The sequence below is a fragment of the Capra hircus genome, chromosome 18 (genome assembly GCF_001704415.2).
Source record: "Capra hircus breed San Clemente chromosome 18, ASM170441v1, whole genome shotgun sequence".
NCBI classification, from domain to species: domain Eukaryota; kingdom Metazoa; phylum Chordata; class Mammalia; order Artiodactyla; family Bovidae; genus Capra; species Capra hircus.
The window spans coordinates 36,400,117-36,422,721 of NC_030825.1; the positions used below are offsets into that span (position 1 = coordinate 36,400,117).

General features: G+C 42.7%; 1 protein-coding gene across 4 annotated transcripts in view; it reads left to right on the top strand.

The window, feature by feature from the left end:
- The window catches only part of CTCF (CCCTC-binding factor), a 42,479-nt gene continuing 27,632 nt past the window's right edge, over positions 7,759 to 22,605 (top strand). The window contains exons 1-3 of one of the 4 annotated variants that reach the window (XM_018062162.1): positions 7,834 to 8,071; positions 12,179 to 12,293; positions 13,531 to 13,643. The gene's annotated coding sequence lies outside the window, so the exon portion shown is untranslated. Of the gene's footprint in view, positions 8,072 to 12,178; positions 12,294 to 13,530; positions 13,644 to 22,605 lie in introns of all 4 variants that reach the window. The other 3 variants (XM_018062161.1, XM_018062159.1, XM_018062160.1) reach the window with 3 other exon arrangements.

Sequence of the window (22,605 nt, forward strand, 5' to 3'; positions counted from 1 at the left end):
TTTTTTTTTGGCTGAATCACCTGGCATATGGGATCTTAGTTCCCTAATTAGGGATTGAACCCACGTCCCCAGCAGTGGAAGTGGGAATCTTAGCCACTGGGAGGTCCCTGGATATTTCTTATAAATGAAATCAGGTTAGGTCTTTCCAACTTACTCAGTTCTAAGATTCACTTGAGAACTTCCCTCGAGATTCAAATTCAGAGACCAAGGAATCTTTATTTTAAATACGTGCTCCAGGCAATTCTCTGTTTAAGCAGGCTGCATCTGCCTTTACTGTTCCCACCAACTAAGGCCAAATATATAGTAAGTGGTCAAGAAATAGCTTTTGATGCATATCTCTAAAACTTAACACACTCTGAAAACATTGTGAATATGAAAGAACAGTATACATTTAGTGCAGAAAAAGTCTGGATTAAAAAAACCCCTCAGAGTCCCCTATGAAACGTAGCTCCTTAGAATGCACTTTTACCATGGGGTTCTCAAATAAGGAATAGAATGGAAGCCTGAGCAGAGAGAACTGAGGTCAGATGAGTAGAGGAGGCAAATTGAATCCAGAGGGGGCAGTTAGAAAGGGGCTTGTGGAGTGGCTGAGGAGTTGGGTTTTACTCCTAGAACACTGGGGACTCATGCATGGACTTGAAGCGGGGGAATTTTGTGATCCCGTCTGTGGTTTGGAAAGGTCGCTTTGTGTTGAGAGAGGAGGCAGGGAGCAGTGAGGAGCCTGATGCTGTGGTCAGAATAAGCCTGATGCTAAGCCAGGTAGGGATAGAGAGGAGGTTAGAGTGAAAGGTTCAGAAGGTAGAATGGACGGGATTTGGAGACTGATGGGATGTGGGAGATGAAAGAATGAAGCTTAGGTTTCTGGCCGCTGTGGTGGATGGATTGGGGGTATCTTTCACTGTAAAGGGGGAGCCCTAGCGAAGCAAATGAGGAGGAGAGTGACAAGGCTCCTAAGGGTAGCTTGGGAGCCATCCAGAAGTGTCCAGAAAGAAGCTAGACGTGTAGATCTGGGCAAGAAGAGAAGTATGTAGGCTAGAGGGAGAAGTTTGAGAGTCATCCTTGCTTCATTGTGAAGTCTCGTATGACCACAGTGATATCCGGTAACCAATCTGTTCCTCCCACACCTGCTACCCATACCCTCCTTTTACTTGCTTCTCCATCCTTGACTTTTACCTACTAATACTCATGAGGGTTTAGTGTCTCCAGATTAATACAAGACAAAACATGAGGCCTTTGAAGGCTAGGGGCATCATCTCTCTCCAGTAGCACCTTGAACATAGACCTGGGCATAGAGCAGTTGATTCAGGACTTGCATGCACGCATGCTCAGTTGTTTCATCGTTTCTGACTCGTTGTGACCCCATGGACTGCCAGGCTCCTGAGTCTGATGACCATGGTCTTTAATTAATTAATAGGGCTCCTGAGCCACCTGGGAAGCCCTATTCAAGGTTTACTTACAGATTAATAAATCGTGATTCCAAATAGCTCTTCTATTTACTAAGAGCCTGAAATTTCCACCATTAAAGCCCTCCCTTTGGGTTAAGGCACTGTCCAACTTGCATGGAGGGGACGAAACCTTTTTACCTCTAAACAAATCACATAAAATTCAGAGGGGAGAAAATGAGGGAGCAGAGAGGTCCAGAGCTCACTTGATAGACCTCCCTTCCTTTTCCCCCTCCCAAGCAGTCCCTGAGCTAAAGCATCAAGTACAGAGGATCCCTATAAAAATGGAAATGTTACCTAACAGAGTGAGGAGCACAGAGTGGCCAGTGAAAGAACAGGAAGAGAGAGGGTGGGGCTGGAAGATCTGAGTACTCATTCTGGTTTTGTCAACAAGTTACTGGACAACTCTGAGCAAGTCACTTCACTTCTAGAGTTAAGGACAAAACTGTGGCTGGCTCTTCAAAAAGAACTGTGAACATCAATTAAGAGGGCAGGCATGAAGGTGTTTTTAAAAATGAAAAGTGAACAGATGAGGTGGATTATTTAAGGGTGATCAATGCATATCTGAAAAATGCAGGTAAGAGCACAGAGAACAAAAGTAACCTACTGCTCAAACGTGAGATGTAGGCCCAGGCAAAATCCTTTAGACTGTAGAGAGCAGTAGTTTGAGCTGGGAGGTAAAATAGACTTTTCATAGGGATCTGAAGAAAGCAGATATCAATAAGGAAACAAATTCCTGTGGTCTGGGTAGGAGATGATATAGAAGGGCAGGTCTTTAAAATTTAGGAAAAAGTGGATGGCCTTGGCAGTTGAGATTGAAAACTTTCCAAATATCTTAGAAGATTTAGTATCACTCACTACACCCTCATCCAAAAGAATGGGAAGACTTACCGTCCCTCTAACACTCTTGTACCCTTTTATGCCTTTGATTATGGCTCTTCACCTTACGTGCCTCGCCTTGCTAATGCCTTCTGAGCTTTTGTGTGCCTGTGTGCTCAGTCACGTCTGACTCTTTGCGACCCCGTGGGCTGTAGCCCGCCAGACTCCTCTGTCCATGGGATTCTCCAGGCAAGGATGCTGGAGGTTACCATTTCCTCCTCCAGGGGATCTTCCCGAGCCAGGGATCAAACCCACGTCTCCTGCATTGGAAAGGTGGATTCTTTACCACTGAGCCACCGGGGAAGCCCTTCAGATCCTATTAACACCAAGCTGAAATGAGATACCCCTGGGAAATGATTTGCTCCTCTATGAGTCCATTTCTTCCCATTATCACAGTTATGCATTAATGTGTCTTGGTTTTGTTTTTTAAACTTTAAGAGCGGGAAACACATCTTGGGTCATCTTTGTATCCCCAGTGCCTAGAAAGGGAGCTGAAGACAGCAGTATTCTGTAAACCTTTGCTGCACTGGATTATACCTCACACACATCCTCAGTAGACACAGCGCAATGGAGTGCTCAGGTGTAGCTTTACGTCTCACCCTGCAAAGTGGGCAGGAAGTCTTGCCCATTGTTCCTCAGAAAATCAGCACATCTCTCCACAGTTCATTGAGACTCTTGCTTAATGAGTTCCCAAAAAACATATAAATGATCACGATTATCACAAGCTTTACCTGGGGGCAACAGTGGGAGCTAAGGAAGATTTGGAAATAGAATTGTTCTTCTAAGAATAATAGACAAAATACACTTTCCTCAGAAAGAATGGCTTCCAGGCCAAGGAAAGCCTAGATAGTAAGTAATTCAATTAATTAATCCTATTAATTAATTAAAGACCATGGCCATTAGAAGGCAGATTTGGGAGTGAGGGTAGGTTAATAAGCATAAAAATTAAAAAAAAATTATAGTTTACATTTATTGTATGATTATCAGTGCCTCGAACTATGCCTAAAGTTTTATTTGGATTGTCTCATTCAGTCCTTACCACTTTGTGAAGAAGTGTTATAGAGAAGAAACCTGCAGTTGAGTTGTTACTAATTCACCCAAGATCACACAGCTAATAAGAAACCAAGACAAGATTCAAATGCCAGACAATATGACTCCAGCATATTAAACATTTACATTATATAAATTAACTGCTTACCAAAGCTTCCTGGTAATATGGCTTCCCAGGAGGCTCTCCTACAGGGAGAGAACATACCTTTTGCCTGCATGTGAGCACCAGTCCACCTCTCAGTTAGTAAAATGTCACTTGGCTTATGCATCAAGCTCTGTGAACCTGATGAGTCTCTAAGGAAGGAATCCACTCTGGAGGCTGAGGGCCAGGTCTTAGAACCTGGTGATTGCACTACTGCCACGAGATAAGCTGACAGCCTTCTGCTGATAATGCCTCGAACTCCTGTGGACTACAAACCTGAGACAGTCCATGGGAAGAACACTTTCTTAAATTACTGTTGCTGCTGCTGCTACTAAGTCGCATCAGTCGTGTCCGACTCCGTGCGACCCCATAGACGGCAGCCCACCAGGCTCCCCTGTCCCTGGGATTCTCCAGGCAAGAACACTGGAGTGGGTTGCCATTTCCTTCTCCAATGCATCAAAGTGAAAAGTGAAAGTGAAGTTGCTCAGTTCTGTCCCACTCTTAGCGACCCCATGGACTGTAGCCCACCAGGCTCCTCCGTCCATGGGATTTTCCAGGCAAGAGTACCGGAGTGGGCTGCCACTGCCTTCTCCATCTTAAATCACTGGGCGGTTTTAAATCATCACAGTTCTCTCTGGGTGACGTAGTCTGGGATAGTACTACAGGCAACAAACTTGTCCTTATTTTTATCATCCCAACTGTTCCGCAGGCTCTCACCATATTACTCTTTTCAGCCTGTTTCTGTCCGGCCTGAAACAGACTATCCTTTTGGACTGGCTTTCTGTCCCTTGATCTTTAGAGCCAACTTCATGCACAGAGTAGGACACATCACCATTTCCTGCAAGAAGAAAACATTTCCTTTTGTTCCTTCCTAGTGATTCTCAGCATTTTCTCAGCCATGTCAGAGCAGCACATGGGATCTTTGTCTTCAGAGAGCAGGCTGCAAGGCCACTTGGACCTCATTCTGGTTTCTAATTGATGCCTCAGAGGTCCTATAGTTGTAATGATAGTTGATACAGTGTAAATATAGTAGTTGTCTTAGTCTGTTCAGGCTGCTATAACAAAATACCACCAACTGGGTGCTTATAAACAGCAGATGTCTACTGTTCACAGTTCTGGAGGCTGGAAAATCTGATGTCAAAGCACCAACATGGTCACATTCTGGTGAAAGCCCTTTTCTTGGTTCACAGCTGGTGCCTTCTGGCTGTGCCCTCACGTGGTGGCAGGGGCTGGGATCTCTGTGAAGCTTCTTTTATAAGGCACTAGTTCCATTTCTGAGGGACGTAAGCACCTCCCAAAGGTCCCACTTACTAATACCATTATATCTAATATTAGGATTTCCACATATGAGTTTTAGAGAGGACACAAAGATTTAGACCATAGCAGCTGTAAAGATAATTCTAAGTACAGCTGAGGTTTTTTTTGTCATCTAAATATATTGCTTTACATTTACCTACATTAAAGCTTTAGATGACATTCTTGAAGCTTAAAGATAAGATGGTATGAGGCAAGGTCTTAGAGAAAGTGAATTAAATTATTACAAATACTAGAAAAAAAGAATCTAAGAATTGAAGTGTAAATCAGCTTTGTTTCCAGTACGCAGTTCCTAAGTATACCAGGAGCTTTTTGGAGTGGCAGGCTGAAAAAAATACAGAATGCAAATATGCCAGAGATGTCTGGTAATTTTTCTCAAAAAAAGTTTGCCTTTTCTTTATGCCTGAGTCCTCAAGTATACATGAGGTTAACGGGAATAATTTGGTTTCTAGAAAAAGGAGTCACATGTAAATTTTCCAAATATTTCACACATTTCTAGAATAGTTAATCACATAAGGCAAGTACCTAAGACTAGGTATCAGAAAACTTGGGTCTTGGTTCTGAGAAATCTAATTATCCCTTTTCTTCACATCTGTACCCAAGCAGTTAAATGTTGCTGGAGGAAAATCACACACTGGGCCAACTGGTTTAACTTTAAACTCATGGTCAGGACTTCCCTGGCAAGTCCAGTGGTTAAGAGTCCCCACTCCCACTGCAGGGGGTGTGGGTTTGATCCCTCTTAGGGAACTGAGATCCTGAATGCTATGTGACCAAAATAATAACAATGAACTCATGACCGCAAACTTCAAATGGGCACCAATACCGCCAAGGCAGTCCCACTAGGGAAACTGCAAGCTTGTTTTACCTCTCCCCCGCATCTGCATCCATCTTCACCCGTTACTCTAACTTCCACAGTGGAAGCATCCTGTTCCTATCCAGGGTCAAACCTCCCAGTTTCCTTATATTCTTTCATGAATTTCACCCTGATTTAAGTCAAACAAGGGAATTTCGTGGCGGTCCAGTGGTTAAGACTCAGCGCTTTCACTCCTGTGGGTCTGGGTTTGATCCTGTAAGATCCTGCAAGCCCTGCAGTCGCCAAAAGAAGAAAAAAAAAAAAAGTCAAGCAAGACTTTGTTCTCCTGTATCACTCCCAATGACAAATAAACATGCTATAATCTTTTCATCTTGTCATTCTCCCTTGACCCCATATCCTTCCACATTTACCCCTGAATTTCTTTGCTCCCTTTGTGGCTAAACTTATTTCATGTTGCTTATGTGTGCTGCCTCTATTTCCTTACTTTCCTGATCATGCTTCAACCCATTCTGCTGCCTGGTCAGTCACTTCAGTTGTGTAGGACTCTTTACAACCCTACAGACTGTAGCCAGTTATGCTCCTCTGTCCATGGGATCCTCCAGGCAAGAACACTGGAGTGGGTTGCCATTTCCTTCTCAGGTCAACCCATTCTAGTCAGGTCCACATATCTGATTAAGCAACATAAATCAAGCCAAACTCACCAGTGATAATTACCAGTGACTTCCAAGGTAGCCAATTCAATATAGCCATGTTTCTGGCCCAAGATGACCTCTCAGCAGCACTAAACACAGTTGACCATTCCTCTCCTACCTGAATCCTTCTCTGCCCTTGGATTCCAAATTTAACACTCAGTGGATTTCCTTCTGTCTTCCTGGCTGTTCCCTCTCAAGTCTCCTCCTCCACTACACTGTCTTAAATGCTGGGGTGCCTAGGATTTGGCCGTGGAACTTCTCTTCACTCTTTCCTTCAAGTCAGAGGTCGTATAAACTGACAGGGCTTGTGTGTGGCTTAATCAGCCTATGCAGTTTTAAAACATCTGACACAGTTGCCCACACCTGGAGATTTTACAGTAAAAAAAAAAAAACAACAACCCAGATTTCCTTTAAAAAGAAAAAAACAAAATAGGTGTCAGTATTGGGCTAACATTTTCATAATGGAACAATCAGCTCAACGGAGCAACAGCTGTTCCCTTGACGCTGGGTCCGTTTGTTCCCCCTTGATCTAAGGTAAAGGAATTAAAGATACAGTCCTGAGCCAGATTCTCGTTAAGTATCAAAGGTTCTCCTCCTGAGCCACCAGAACATCTTCCAGTCAGTCTTCAGGGAGCTTTATTGCTGGTTGGGTAGAAGAGTCTGCAGGTGCATGCTCAGGAGGGGGAGGGGCGACCGCACAGTGAGGGGCTTAAGGATTCCGCCTAGGAGAACTTAACAGTTCTCAGGCAAAAACAAGAAACTTACATTTTGAAATACACAATCACAGTGCGCCAAATAGAGAACATCCTTTTGGCAAAAGACCGCAACGATCGTTCGTGTAAAAGCTTTAAGTCTGGCCTTCCGCTGGCCTCTCCCGGCCAAAGTGGCCTGGGCACACCAGAAAAAAGCCTTCTTCTCTAACACCCAGTATTAGGAGCAGAGGGATCCCCAGGACAGCCCTGCCTGTCTTGGCTCGCGGGGGAAGGATTGTTTCTGAGGACTTGGGAGTGAGAGGGGACCCGCCCGGCCTTACCCGTGGCGGGCTGCCGTGCGGCGCTCGGAGGGCGGGTCCGGCCCGGCTAGGGCGGAGACTAGGGCGGGGCTCCGCCCAAGAACCGCCTCAGCCCCACGGCCTAGTCCCGCGCGCGCTTCCTCCAAACACCCTCCCTCCCGCCCCACGTCCGCCCTTTCGGATTCAGGGCGGGAGACTGCAGCTGAGCAGGTCAACTGGGCCGGAATCCTGGGCCGCCCAGAAGGGACTGCCTCCGCCCAGGAAGCCCCACCCAGCGGGAGCCCGGACGTCGGGCTCCCTAAGAGCCCACGCGCGACCAGTTGAGGGCGCGTGCGGCGTGACGCGACCCGCAGCGCGTCCCGTGACGCCATCGCGCCCGCTTTTGAAAGTTGGCGCCCGGGGCCGCCTCCCATGCTGCCCTGCGCCAACCCCTCCCCTCACCTTTCCTCCCCCGCCCTTCACTCGTCGCCCGGCCGGCCCCCCCACCCGTCCCTTCCCTTATCAGCACCCGCGGCCCCGGCAGCGCCGACGCAGGCGCACTGCACCGCGCCGCCGCCATTTTGTGTCCGAGCCTGTGGAGCGATTAAACCGTGCGCGGAGCTGCTTCTTTGGCGGCAGCGGCGGCGGCGGAAGCCGGTGCGGGTGCGCGGAGCTGGCTGGGGGCGCCGGGTGGCCGGAGCGGTGGAGCGGCGGCGGAGCGAGCGCTGCGGGGGGTGTGGCGCGGAGGTAAGGGGGCCCCGGGTGGAGGAGGTTTCGCGGGCCGCCTCTAGGTGTCACGATGGGGCCGCTCCGGTCGGCGCTGGCTGCAGCCCGGCGCCAGCGCCGCCGCCGGGGGGTGTTTGTCTCCCTCTACCGTCCCTGCTGCGGCGCGGCCGCCGCCATTGCCCGTCTCCGCCGCGGCCGGGCCGGGCCCCCCTCCCCCCCGACCCGCCCGCTAGGCCTCCCTCCTACGGCGCGCTAGGCCTCCGGCGGTGGCAGCTACAGAGGCCCGCGCGCTGGCGACTCCATTTTCCTTCCTTTGTCTCTGCCCTCGAGGCCGGCTCTTGGCCCGGCCGCGGCCCGCCCTCTGCCCTCCACCCCTCCCGCGGCGGGTGGCCTCAGCCGAGAGGCGATCTCTGTGCCCCGTTTTCCGCGACCCCCTCGCTCAAGGGTCCAGACACAGCCACCGCGCGCGCAGCCGAATCTCCGTGCGGTATGGGTGTCAGGTCCTTGCCTACGCCTCTCTGGCTGCCCATCCTCCAGCCTGCCCGGTCTCCGGAACCTACCCGGCGGCCTGGCGAGCGTCCCCCGCCGCCCGGCTGCTCCGCGGTCGCTCCCAGTCCGCGCGTCGCCGCCGCTGGTCTCCGTCTCCACCGAGTGGCGCAGGCGGCGCTGCTGCGGCTGCGAGTAGAGGGACCCCAGAGCTGCCGAGAGCTCCCTCTGCAAGGCTGGCTGAGCTGCTCGCGCCTCGACGCCGCCTGAGCGGGCGGGGGGACGCGCGCTCGCCGCCCCCGCCGGGCCCCACTGCGCCCCCAAACTAGCGCCGGGCTCCTTGCGTGATCCGACCGATGCGGCCCCCCACGGCGGGCGGAAAGGACACAAGTTCCCCAACAAGTAGTTTTTTTTCTCGAGCTAGGGTCAGATTCTCATTGCATTGATAGCAGCATGACTTCATGCACTAAGAGACTGCAAAGGGATCAAGACTTAATTTCATTGTGATCTCAAGTGGCGTGACAAATTCCTGAATTTGGGATTATAGGTTGGCTGAATTGATTGAGGCAACTCTTGAGTTTCTGTCTCGCTTTGAAACTTCCTGACGATGACTTACTACTGCACTTAGTACCTGATGCTTCAGGGCTAGGCGAAGGCAGTTCTGTCGCGGGATTGTGCAACCCGATCTAAAGCGCCAGTAGGGCAGAATGAATTTGTTCTTGACTCCACTGGTAATTTGCCCATATGCTGAAATATGAGGGTTGGTGTTGTAATTGAATCCTGGGTCACTAGTTGCAGTTGGTTTATAAATATCTACGCCTAATGTAACTACTCTAGTAGCTGACTTCCTGTAGCTCTGAGTTCAGCAATAAGTAAACATTCGCATATGGAGCGTCTTCCTGCTTTCTTTGAGTTTAGATCAACTAGAAAAGTTAAAATTCCAGGTTCCCCTTAGGCGGTAAAAGAAGTTAAACAGGGCATGTATGTTAAATTAACTCTGTCTTTAAGTCCTCTTGCATCATTAAAAAGCTTCCTGTTGAATTGCCAGGTTTCCCCCCTCCCCCAGTATGCTAGCTAGTACCTTAATACAATATCATGCAGCAGTTGCTTCGGAGAGAGGAAAGAGAGGCTTGATGAACTGACGGGCAGGGAGTGGGGAAGGAGAGCAGGGAGGCTGTGTTAAATTTATAAGAACATTAAAACAGCCTGGTGCTAAGCGAAATTGACCGATCTACTGTGTGTAATCTCTGTAGAATTTTGCGGCAACTGCCTCCATAGGGGAATCTTTTCAACATTACTTTTTCGAACCCTATAAAATGTTCCTTCTCCCTCTCCAAAATAAGATTGCACTAACTATATGCAGTAGTGTTGATGGAGGGTCAGTCTTGAGAATAGAACCACACTTAAATGCCTAATACATTAGTCCATTTGTGTAATTTTTGGCATTCTTGTAATTTTCGGTTTTGCTTTCCTTTTGAAACTGTGGATGGCAGGTGGCATGTTTTACTTAAAATAAGCTCCACACGGGATAAATCCAGCAGGTCTGTGATTGAGTCAGCAGGAAAGCTTGTTTTCCCAGGTTAGCATTGTGCTCCATAGACCATATTTTGCTTCTTGATTTCAGTTGCGCTATATAGAGTCACCAGCTTCTTGGTTTTACACATCATTTATTTTGTTCTAAAGGTATAGCTCTTGTCCACAGGGTTGCTATCCTTTGAGATTTCCTGTATGCCAAGATTCATACTTTGTTGTTTATTTGCTTTTGTGCTTTTTTTTTTTTTTCCCCCATGCCATGAGGCATGCAAGGATCTTAGTTATATCTTTTAACCCATGTCCCCTGCAATGGGAGTGAGGAGTCTTAACTACTGGACTGCTGGAAGTCTCCTTTGTTTTTATTGGAAAACGAAGTTTACAGAGAGAATAAATTGAGGACCTAAGATTACCCAAAGAAACATATTGCTAGTATGGGAAAGATTACAATAGGAATGTTTACCTGCATAGGAAAATACTGCTTATTTAAGAGTAGCTGTAAAAGTTATCCTTAATATGTGTTAAACTCCTAAGAGCTTTAGGATTTTGCTTTAAAGAACATACAGAAATGAGGGCACCCACCTGGGACTTCTCTGAATGGCTTGGGGAGTTCCTTACAAGTGGCAGAAGCCACCTGTGGCTGACTAGGGTTTTGAGGAATCCTGTGGCAGAGCTTTGCGGAGTGGTGCCTGCTGGCAGAATGTATCTCTGGAGACTGGTTTTTTGCTTCAAGGATGCTGCTGCTGCTAAGTCGCTTCAGTCGTGTCCGACTCTGTGCGATCCCATAGACCGCAGCCCACCAGGCTCCCCCGTCCCTGGGATTCTCCAGGCAAGAACACTGGAGTGGGTTGCCATTTCCTTCTCCAATGCGTGAAAGTGAAAAGTGAAAGTCAAGTCGCTCAGTCATATCCGACTCTTAGTGACCCCATGGACTGCAGCCTACCAGGCTCCTCCACACATGGGATTTTCCAGGCAAGCGTACTGGAGTGGGGTGTCATTGCCTTCTCCTTCAGGGATGCTACTGGCATCAAATCCACACTTTATAGGCTCAATGTCATTTTTTAAAACCAGATACCTAGTTGACCATCTGTCTAACTTATTTATCGACCTTGGTTTCAGATGACTAGAAACGCTTTTGCAAAAAATTAGGTCCCCCTTCAAACAAGTAAGGTTTATCATGATTTAATGCATTGAGAAAGAACATACAGGTTTAGAAAGAATAATAATAACAATACATAACTTTGAGGTACATGGTTCACAAATGTGTGAATTTGGCACATCGTACTTATTTTTTTAAACATCCCCAAACTTTCTCTAGTTGCTGTGTTCAGTTCTTCCCTGGCTGTACCTTTGCATTTTCTCAGTGTTTAGTATTTGAATGCAAAGATGTGGCTATTGAATATAGACTGCTAATATATACCCCAAGAATAATGGTTTTTTTCCCTCAGTTGATCTTATTTTTAGTCACCCTTCCAATTTTTAGGGGCATAAAATTTCATTCCTTTTGAGGCACCTTAGTGACAATATATGAATCCAATATAAAAGTTTCTTGGATTTAAATACACTAATTATTTACTTATGTTGTTATAAATTGCCTTTTCAGCAGTGAAGACTTTTCTTTAGCTTCATCTGATAAAGTATCATATTAGTTTCATGAGATGAATTCCTCTTAATTGTACCTCATATGCCAGATTCTTTGGAAATGGTTAAGTTTAGCTCTTTCATTTAAGAGTAATGTCCATCCCCACCCCTGCCGTGGAGTTAAGTATGACTCTAACATTGCCTGAAGCTTGACAGTCCATTTATTTAAAAAAGTGTTTTGTTATTTGTCTAAGAAAAGGTATTTCATTGCTGTGCTTTTAGGACTGTCAAAGGTCAGTGACAGTTCCCTCCATAGTTATCTTATTACACTGAAAAATATAGTCTTAAGGTTTAAACTAACTTAATCAGTAAAACCACTACTTAAATAGTAATAGTAATGTGACATTTTAGCAAGTATACTGTTTTTTCCCAATTTTATCTGTCTTCCTCTTGCTTTCATCTTGCTTTTCATACTGTGTCTGCCTTTGTGTGTATTTGGTGTCCATAAAATGATGTGTGCTCCTGTTTCAGAATGATTACAGCCCTGGGTCCAGAGAGCAAGATGCAGTAGCAGACAGATTGCTGACCAGAGGCTTGAGAGCTGAGTTCCGTTTTCCCTGCTCAAACTGACTGCAGCCACGGAGAGGTAAATGCTATTTCCACTTCTTGGTCTTACAAATAGGAGTAATAAACCTTTCTGGGGTTGGAGGATTTGCTGGATCATTCTTGAGTATAGGAGATACAGGACAGTGGATAATTGAGAGCATATAAGCTTTATATTCAAGAAATACTCCATTTGAAATTCTCTTTGCACTGCCATACACTAGCTGGCTGACACTGGGTAGATTACTTAACCTTTCTACTCCTACAGTTCTTATTTGTGAGAATAACACCAGTCAGTGAGGTTATTATCGGAGTTATACGAATGTGTATAAAGCATTAAGTACCATCCTGAGTATGTACGTAGGAAGACCCCAGGTTATGGTGGCTGCTATTCTGTAGAAACCCTTGAACTGTAGATTTTGACTCTTGGCAAATGATCTCAAAAGTCCATGGCTTGTGGCAATTTGTAATTTTGGTGAGGAACAGATGGAATCCTGTGCTTGGAGAAGCTGATATCCTAGGTAAAAATTGTCTCACTAAATTTGAGTTAACCTAGCTAATGACCCATGTTTATATCATTATAAATAATTTTTTTGGGAAACATTTGCAAGGGTCACTTATAATTTACAATTTCTGCTGTGAAATATAATGAACAGTACAGGATACTTGAAACAGGCTTCTCATAAATGTCAGTGTCTACTAGACTTGGGATCTCATTAACAACAAAGAAGGGTTCCGGGTGTGAAAAATCTCTCTTCTCAGGCTACTGGGAAGATCTTTCTTACCCTAGAAAATGTGAAAATAGTTTAATTGCACTTGTGTAATGGTGTAAAGGGTATAGAGGTGAGAATTACAAATGCTGAGATTAGATTAGCTTATATGAATGAATCATCTAAGTGACTACTAAGATTTTTCTTACAAGCTATGCCTGGAGCAGATAGAGAGGAGGAAGGAAACAGGAGTGAAAGCTGTTCTTCTAATCACTGTTTTCTGTATGGGCAGCTTGGTACCTTGTAGATGGGAGGGACAAGCTCTATGTGCTAGTGTTCTGTTGCTCCAGAAATAACCTGTGCCCTGCAGGTTCTTTAGTGTTGACAGGTAGTGCATACTAATGAGCTGCTTGAAAAGAGAAACAATACTGATTTGAAAAGCTATTGAGAAAACTAGCCTTAAGAGTTTGGGGAATGGGATTATAAGAATATTTTGATCACTTTTAAGTATTATAGCTAGTTTAATTATTTAGATCCCTGGTTCTCAAACTGGGATATGAATACCCTTAGGGTACAAAGTGGTATGATTCCGGGGTACTTGAAGCCACAAGATAAACATGACTCATCTTCTTGGAGCTTCAGTTGTGCTCACTGAGGGGGCGGTGAGTTAAGTAATTTAACTGGTAAGTAATTATAAATACTTTTACATTAAAACAAATTTATATTTTAAGAGAAGAATGTGAACTCTTTGACTATCTAAGATAACATAGATCTTCAACAAAATGGGGCATGAGTGCCTGGAGTGGGAAACCCTGTTTGTAGTGAAAACATTTGAGAAGCAGTACTTCTGAGCTATGTAACAGCTTTACCATCCAGCTCCTTACTTTGTCCCCTGTAGCATCTACTGTAGAATATAGACGTTAAACTGTATTAAATGGAGCTTGTTTATTTGTATGCACATTCCTATATGTGCCCAGCATGCCCAACAGTTCTGTGCGTACTGGTCGACAATTCTAGATGGCTGGACCAGGTCATGAAGACCATTCTGATGATATAAGAATTATGATTTAAAAGAAAAGCAGCAATGAGCAAAATCAGGTCTGAAACCATAAATTTTATAAAACAATTATGAAAATATATTAACTCCAACATAGTCATTTTTACTGATTTTTGGCCCTCCTCCATTCAGGTTACTTAGAGTCATAATAAAAATGGCTAAATTCTAAGCTATGGACATTATGACTTCTAATTATTCAAAAGCATCTATTCTTAACTGTCTTGTGTGTTTTACAGTTTCTAAGTATTGTTACTGGTATTGTTCTTAATGTAAATAGCACTTAAAATTACATTTTCTCTATTGATGATGCCTGCTCTTTGAATATAGGTTTTATATTTGAACTTTAATGGTTCTACATATACTGAAGTGTGACTTTTCTCTGCAATGATATAAATTGGATCAACCTAGATATTTAGATGTGTCTAAATATCTGTAGTGTTTATTTATGGAACACTTGTAATGTGCTTATTCCATTCTTTGAACACTTATACCTTTCTACTTTGTGCCAGGCATGCATTAGGTAATGGGGATTTCAAGAAGAGTAAGAGAAAAATCCTTTTCTTGAGGGGCTTAAGTAGAATATGGGGCAAGAGATCTATAAATGTGTTGTTGGTGCTGTGATAAAAGTGTGTTCAGCATGCAGGGAGGGATGGCCAGTTACAGAAGTTAGTGAAAGATGTTAGGATAGGCTTTCTGCAGGAGAGACCTTGATCTAAGTGTATCAGGAAATACAAAAGAAGCATAAAATTAGATTTTAATCTTACTAGGGTACCAAGGCTTAACCAGCATGCAGCTTAGTAGCTGTATGGCCTTGGGCAAGTTCATTAAGGGTGAATTCTTTGTCCCTTCCTTTCCCTATTTGTAAAATGACTTATCTACTTTATTAGAGGCTTCTGACAGTTAAATGAAGGGGGAAATATATACAGTTGACCCTTGAACAATGTGAGCTTGAACTGCTAAGTCCACTTATGTGAATTTTTTTCCCATAGTAAATAACTACAACCCACAGTTGGCTGAATCCACTGATGAGGGAATGGTATATATGGAGGGGTAACTATAGATTATATTGAATTTTAAACTGTGTGGAGGGTCAGCATGCTGAAACCCCCATTCATTGAGAGTTAGCTATATATTTGTAATATAATGTGCTACACAGAGGTAAAGCAGGGATATTTAGTTGGTCATTGTATATATTTTACATTAAATTGACTACTGATGACTACCAGACAAGAGAAGACTCTTGAGTCCCTTGGACTGCAAGGAGATCCAACCAGTCCATCCTAAAGGAGATCAGTCCTGGGTGTTCATTGGAAGGACTGATGTTGAAACTGAAACCCCAATACTTTGGCCACCTATGCGAAGAGCTGACTCATTTGAAAAGACCCTGATGCTGGGAGGAGAAGGGGACGACAGAGGATGAGATGGTTGGATGGCATCACTGACTCAATGGACATGAGTTTGGGTAAACTCCGGTAGTTGGTGATGGACATGGAGGCCTGGCCTGCTGTGTTTCATGGGGTTGCAAAGGGTCAGACACAACTGAATGACTGAACTGAACTAAACCACTTAAGTGGGACTTATCAAAAAATTAATTAGAAAATAAATAGAGCAGTAGACAAATGGGTAAATAGGATCAAATTCCATGTTAGGAGTGATGTTTGACAACCGCTGAAAAAGCTGATTGGAAAGATTATTAGCTAGCAAAGTGCTTACGAGAAGTTTGAGGTGTTTTGAGTTTTGTTTTTTTGTCTTAATGTAGTACATGGTGAGGGGAAGAGTAGGCAGGGATGTAATGCAGTGTGATAAATATAGTTAACACTGCTGTATGTTACATATGAAACCTGAGTATGAATGTTTGCTAAACTTTATCTGGGAAATCCATATATCATGAAATATTATATGTAAGTCAAATCTTATGCTTTTGCCTCAAACTTACACAGTGCTATACAAGAAGGAAATGGCAACTCACTCTAGTATTCTTGCCTGGGAAGCCCCATGAACAGAGGATCCTGGTGGGCTACAGTCCATAGGGTTGCTAAAGAGTCAGACACGACTTAGCAACTAAACAACAACAAACAACAGATAAGTCAATTATGTCTAAATAAAACTGGGAGAAAAAAATTACGGTACAAAAAATAAATTTTTGTATGGAGGAAAAGTAAGGAAAAACCCAGACAGTAATAACCTGTAGAATATAGGTTATATTATATATATATATATACACACACACACATATATATTACTGTTATTACTGTATATACATATATATATATATATAATATAACCTGGTACATAGCAAGAGTTCAATAAGTTATTGTTTGGATGAATGAATGCCCAGGGTAAAAGACTAAATGGATAGGCATCAAAACACTGGTCAAAACAAACTGCAAAATAAACTGGTAGTGTGAGGGTGGTTAGGTTTGGTTTTCTGTAGTTTTATCACATAGTTATTTTATAATGTAAATAGGTTTTTTCCCCCTCCTCAGAATTAGCCAAAGTTTGGGAGTAGCAACATTCAGTAATAGGGAAATTAATTAAATTATGATACACCTCCTCTGTATCTGCAGATCCAACTAGTTGCAATAAAGCATCACTGCTATCTAGTGCCATTTTATATAAGGGACTTGAGCATCCACAGACCTGGGTATCTGGCCAGAGACTGGGGTGGGGGTGGTGTGCTGGAACCAATCCCCTGTGGATACCCAGGGACAACTGTAATAGAATGCCATGCAACTATTTTATTATGTATAGAAATATATTGAAATGGAGAGGGATTTGAGACACACTGCATAAAGTGTATTATCAAATAGTGTGCACAGTGCAACAGTAATGCACAGTGTGATCTCATGTAAGAGTAGATATGTGTATAAATGGGGAGGAGACTATGAATGTAAACCAGCATGTTTATGTAAAATGTATAAGTTTATATATTCTTAACAGAATTTTCTTTTATCTGTATTTCATAATTTTTAAAGGGAAAAAGGAATAGGAAGTAGTACTGAAGCTTTCTGATAAATATAATGAAGTAATAAAAAGCAGTTTTTGCCTAGTAAAGGTAGGCTCCAGAGCCTTGCTGTAACAGTTGCAGAAGTGCAGGCAGGAATGGGGCACTTTTGTATCATTCGAGTAATGTTTAGTTTCATTCTTTGATAGAGTAATAATGATACACCAGCTTCCCCAACAGGGAAGAAGGAGAGAGTCCTGAAATGTCCTAGTTTAGGGAGGGCCTTTGAAGAAAAGAGCAGATAGGTATCTTGATGCTTTGTGTCCAGTGGAGAGGGAGAAGGGGGATTATGCCCTGACTTAGACCAGCCTTTCTAGTTTAAAACTTTATCCTAATGGAGGTGAGGGAAGAGCCAGTCTAGTAGACTGAATCTTGTATATCACTTTTTTGCCTGATACAGGGATTCCTCTTTTAATTTCCTGGACTTCAGATGTAAAAGCCACTCAGAATGGTGTACGTTTATTATTAATTATTAGCCATTTCCATCTAAAGAGGTTTCAGAGACTTCTGCCTGATTGCTCGGTTATAGAAAAGGGGACTGCAAAGCTAGAGAACCGACTGTTGTACAGCTTCGCTATATGTAGTTGTTAAAATTTTCTGATTTTTTTTTTTCAAGCTGAGACATGGTGATATTTGTTCCCTTCTTAGCTTTGAGAATGAATCTAATTGATAACCTAGAAGTCTAGCATTTAAAGCCAGGTGAGATTTTAAGTCACTATACAGTTCTCAGGGCTTCCTTTATAGCTCAGTTGGTAAAGAATCTTCCTGCAATACAGGAGACCCCGGTTCCCTTCCTAGGTCAGGAAGATTTCGCTGGACAAAGGATAGGCTACCCACTTGAGTATTCTTGGGCTTCCCTTGTGGCTCAGCCAGGAAAGAATCCGCCTGCTATGTGGGAGACCTGGGTTCGATCCCTGGGTTGGAAAGATCTCCTGGAGAAGGGAAAGGCTGCCCACTCTGGTGTTCTGGCCTGGAGAATTCCATGGACTGTATAGTCCATGGGGTTGCAAAGAGTTGGACACGCTGAGAGACTTTCACTTTCATACAGTTCGCTCATAATACAGATAACAACCCTAATCGGGAAAGTGATTTACCCAAGGTCATGAATGTAGGACAAGTACATCTGCCTTTATTTTTCAGACTGACTGAATAGTCTCTGGGTTTCATGGAATATCCTGCTGCGTTTGGTTCTCTAACTGATGTACTTGATGTATGTACATTTGGTTTTTTTTTTTTTTTTGTACATTTGGTTTTTTAGATCTCTTTTTAAGAGAAACACATCAGTGTATGTCACTAGAAAAATAAATTTTAAGAGACTACCTTACTGCTCTCTAGTGTCGTACACCTGTGCACTGGCATACCTGAAGTTTTCAGTGTATATTTGTCAGAATTTTAAAAAATATTGCCCTGAACCTTAACGTTTGTTCAATGTGCACAGTGTATCACTAGGCTCTGGTGTTGCTAATATTAAAGTTTGGTATCTAATACCAGGGGTGTTAGTATTTTGAGCTCATTCATCTCTTTCTTTATAATCCAGGACTTTTTCAGAATCCTTCAGTTTATTTCTCTGTGATAAGAACAGACTGTCCTTGGAGACAGATTTTTGTCTGTCTGTTTTGCTTTTTGGCTGGACTGTGCAGCATGCAGGATCCTCGTTCCCTGAAAGTGAAAGCGTTAGTGGCTCAGTCGTGTCCGACTCTTCACGACCCCATGGACTGTATAGCCAACCAGGCTCCTCTGTCCATGGGGTTCTCCAGGCAAGAATACTGGAGTGGGTTGCCATGTCCTTTTCTAGGGGATCATCCCGATCCAGGTGTCAAACTTGGGCCTCCCACATTGCAGGCAGATTGTTTACCATCTGAGCCACCAGGGAAGCCCCCTGCCCTAGTTCCCTGACCAGGAATCAAACCTGCACCTTCTATAGTGGAGCTTGGAGTCCCAACCCCTGGACCACCAGGGAAGTTCAGCATCTCTATTTTAGTATAGCTCAGTTGGACCACTGAAAGTTCGGAATTATTTCAGCCCACTGCTTTTTAGATAAACTCTAGTATAAGAAAAACTCTGTCACACATTGTAAAGTATGCAAGGTACTATATACATTCACAGATTATGATACAGAGCTGTAGTAATAGAGGACACACTAATTGTTTTTATAGCATTTCTGTTTTATCTTACAGTTTTCTACTTGTTTAAATTTTTTTTTGTTACAGGTATATTTTGAAACTATAAAGTAATAGTGACTTTGTATTCTGTTGCAAGTAAATTTTATCTTTTAGTACATTTCTTTTTCTTTTTGGCTTCTTGGTAGACAAGGCCTTTGATCCTTCTTCTATTTCTTGTTTTCCTCTGTTTCCATATTTCTCAGGAGTCACCAAGTTAGCAGATTACTTCTTTTTATAACCTAATAGTAGTTGAAAGTAGTATTTTGTTTCTTTCATTGTTTAAACTTCTCTCTCTGTTTCTATAGGTATATATGTATATATCCTTTTTCTGTTTTTTAGATTTCTTTTATTCTGTTGAGTAGCCCTTTATTATTCATATTTTGTGTTACACTGTTTAGTCACTAAGAATATCTTATTTTTTCATGTAACTTTCTTGATCTTTGTTCAAAGATGGCATATTGCCATTTATTAATACTACTATTACTATACCTTTGGTACAGACATTGCTGAGTTTAAGCTGTTGACTTCTTATTTAATCTTGACCTTATAGGAGACACCATTTACCAGATAAAAGTGGTCTTAATTTCTACTGAGCAGCCTTCATGAGTGAGTTTTGGGTTATAGAGATCCTAGAGCATTGGCCATATGGTCACCAAGACACCCTACAAAACCATGAGTTCACTCTGCTATGTATGTGCATGTCTCTCCTTCCCCACCCCTTTTTTTCCTTTTGTCATACGTTGAGTTTTTCCATACCACCCAGAGTGATTGTTTTATATTGTTGCTACCCACGATAGAGGTGAAATTTTAGAATGTTCTTCTCGAGTCATGCAACAAACGAAATTATTCTAAAGAATGAACCAGAAATTCTAATAGTAGAAAAATATGGGTATTTGAATAGTTTTTGATTTATGTCAACCTGCATTTAGGGTGAATAGCGATTGTATTATAGGTCAGACGCTTTAAAGTGAAAGCAAATATGCTATGTCAGAATCACCTGGGGGCCTTTTGAAATAAGGTCTCTGTCTCCCAAGACCTACTGAAAGTCTCTGGGATCTGTGCATTTTAAATCTCATCAGGTGATTTTAATGCCAACCAAGTTTTTGGAAACCACTGCTCAGGTAGAACGGTCCCCAAATCCATAGGTGTACTTATTAGATGTTTTGTATGTTTTACACTGTGTATAATTTATTCCTTTTTATAAGATAATTATTTGTTCAAAGTGATAGACTTGCTGTACATCCCCAGCCTTTCTTATATTTTCAGTGATGAAACACTGTAGGACCACTGTAAGCAGTCTTAATTCTGAGCTGCTTTTAGGAATATGGGCCTGGAGCAGGGCAAGGAGAGTCTTTGGGGCCCCTGACATAGTCCCCCTTGGGAGACTAGAGAAAGAGAACAAAGAGAAGTGAGGCATTAGGTTGCTGTATGCCAGCAAAGTATTCAGGCTGTGGAAGGCAGAGAGGGATAGCTCCTGCTTGGGAGGCTGCCTCCAGTGTGGCACTAGGATGCTGACAGCCAGAAAAGCCTTGTGTTCTATTTCGTGTATAAATGTCCAATGAGTGAAATAGACAGACTACTCTTAATGAGGGGCTTAAATTTTCTCCATTTACTATTTTCCTTTGTTAGAATGTTCCTCTCTACTATAGTTTGTCTGGCAAGGTCCATCTCATCCTTTAAGATCTAGCTTTAGCAATTTCTCCTTAAAGCCCACGTTCACCAGCTTAACCATCCTTTTTGCCGCAAGGTGGAAAGTATGTGTTAACCTCTGTTATAGCACACACTGTATAGCTATTTGTTCTCTTTGTCTCCCTGTCAGATGAGGAGCTCTCTGAGAAGAGAGCTATGCATTAGGACTTTTTTTTTTTTATTTTTAAGTAATTAAAAGAGAAGTTCATTTCTGTGTACCCAGCATCAGTGCCTTTTGATAAAACTATTATTGGTTTAGCACTTATTGTTCTTCGTAGCAAAAGAACTCTTTCACCTCCTATAGTTGTTTTGCTGTTGGCCATTACAAATATTTTATTATGTATGTATTTCCTACATTTGAAGCTCTCAGTTTTTTTTTTTCGAGTAGCTATTAGAATAATTGTTTTGACTATATCTTTTAATATTAACAAATGGGAAGAAGGATTGTTAAAAACTGGGGTGCTCTTAACCTTTATTACTTAAGAGATACAATTTTGTTTCCCTTTTAATTTCCTCTCTCTCCTCCCCTAAATGCCCCAGCTGTTCTTTTTAAAGTTAACAGCACATAACAGGGAAGAGAAAGGTATATATGTGACTGAGTAGGTGAGTGCTACTTCAGATAAAGGCTGCTTCTGACCGTCCTGAAATAAATGGTTACTGATATTTTTCTGTTTCTCAGATTGAGTCATCCTTTCCACCTAGCTCCTTCCCATTCTTTCCTGTAGTCTGCAGCTTTCCCGGTACTCAGTATTTATGGGCATGATACTTCACTTTATCTTCAGCTGTCAGACAAAATGATGATGTATATATTTCTAGGAACAGTAAAATAGTTATTTTACTCTCCTGTTTTAATTTTTCAACTTTAACTTTTGTTCCAAAGGGGTAAATTATTTTTGGCTAGTGTTATGCATCCAGTAAGTCAGCTTTTCCTTTCACTCTCAGGAGAGTCTGGTTACTTACTTATAATTCATTTTTTCCGCTTGTCATAATGGCGCTTAGTATCCTCTGCAGTCAGAATGGCTACAGTCCAAGGGGTCGCAAAGAGTAACTGAGCAGGTACACCCATGCCCCATAGTGCAGATACTGGACTAGGTTTTTCATTCTCCTGGTATGAAAACGTTCTTATGATTTAGAGATCTAGAAAAGAGAAAGCTACAAAGTGTCTCTTTTCTTCTCTGTCTTCTAATGATGTTGATGTTTTCTTTTGAGCACTCTGAAGGCAAGTTGTTAGGTGACCTCCATGTTAGATTGTTTCAAAATTGCTGTGGCTTGTGGAAGTTCAGTGGGGAGTTGGGGCTGCTGTTTCCTGCCAAGAGTGTAGATGGTCTTCTGATCTGCTCCAAGAAATAAATTGGGGTTTTTAGCAGTCAGTTGTCCCTTGTAGAAAACAATAGTATATTAAACAAAAGTTTTGGTGATTTTATTTGTAAAGTAGACTTCTGGAAATTATCCTTCTCTACTGTCTTATTCTCAGTGCACATGTCTTATTCTTAGTACATGTATATGTTATAATAACCAGTCTACCCAAATCACTTTGCAGTGGTGTGAGTATGAAAGATTATTTTGGTAGTTTCCCTTTGAGAAATAACCTGACACATTTGCTATAAAGTCACATTATCAGGTGATAAATTACTAAGCCTTAACATCTTCAAAAATTAGTGTATTCACAGTTAGCTTTTATTTTTGTGGCAGTATTTTTAAAATCTAAACCTATACTTGTATTGTCAGGGCTT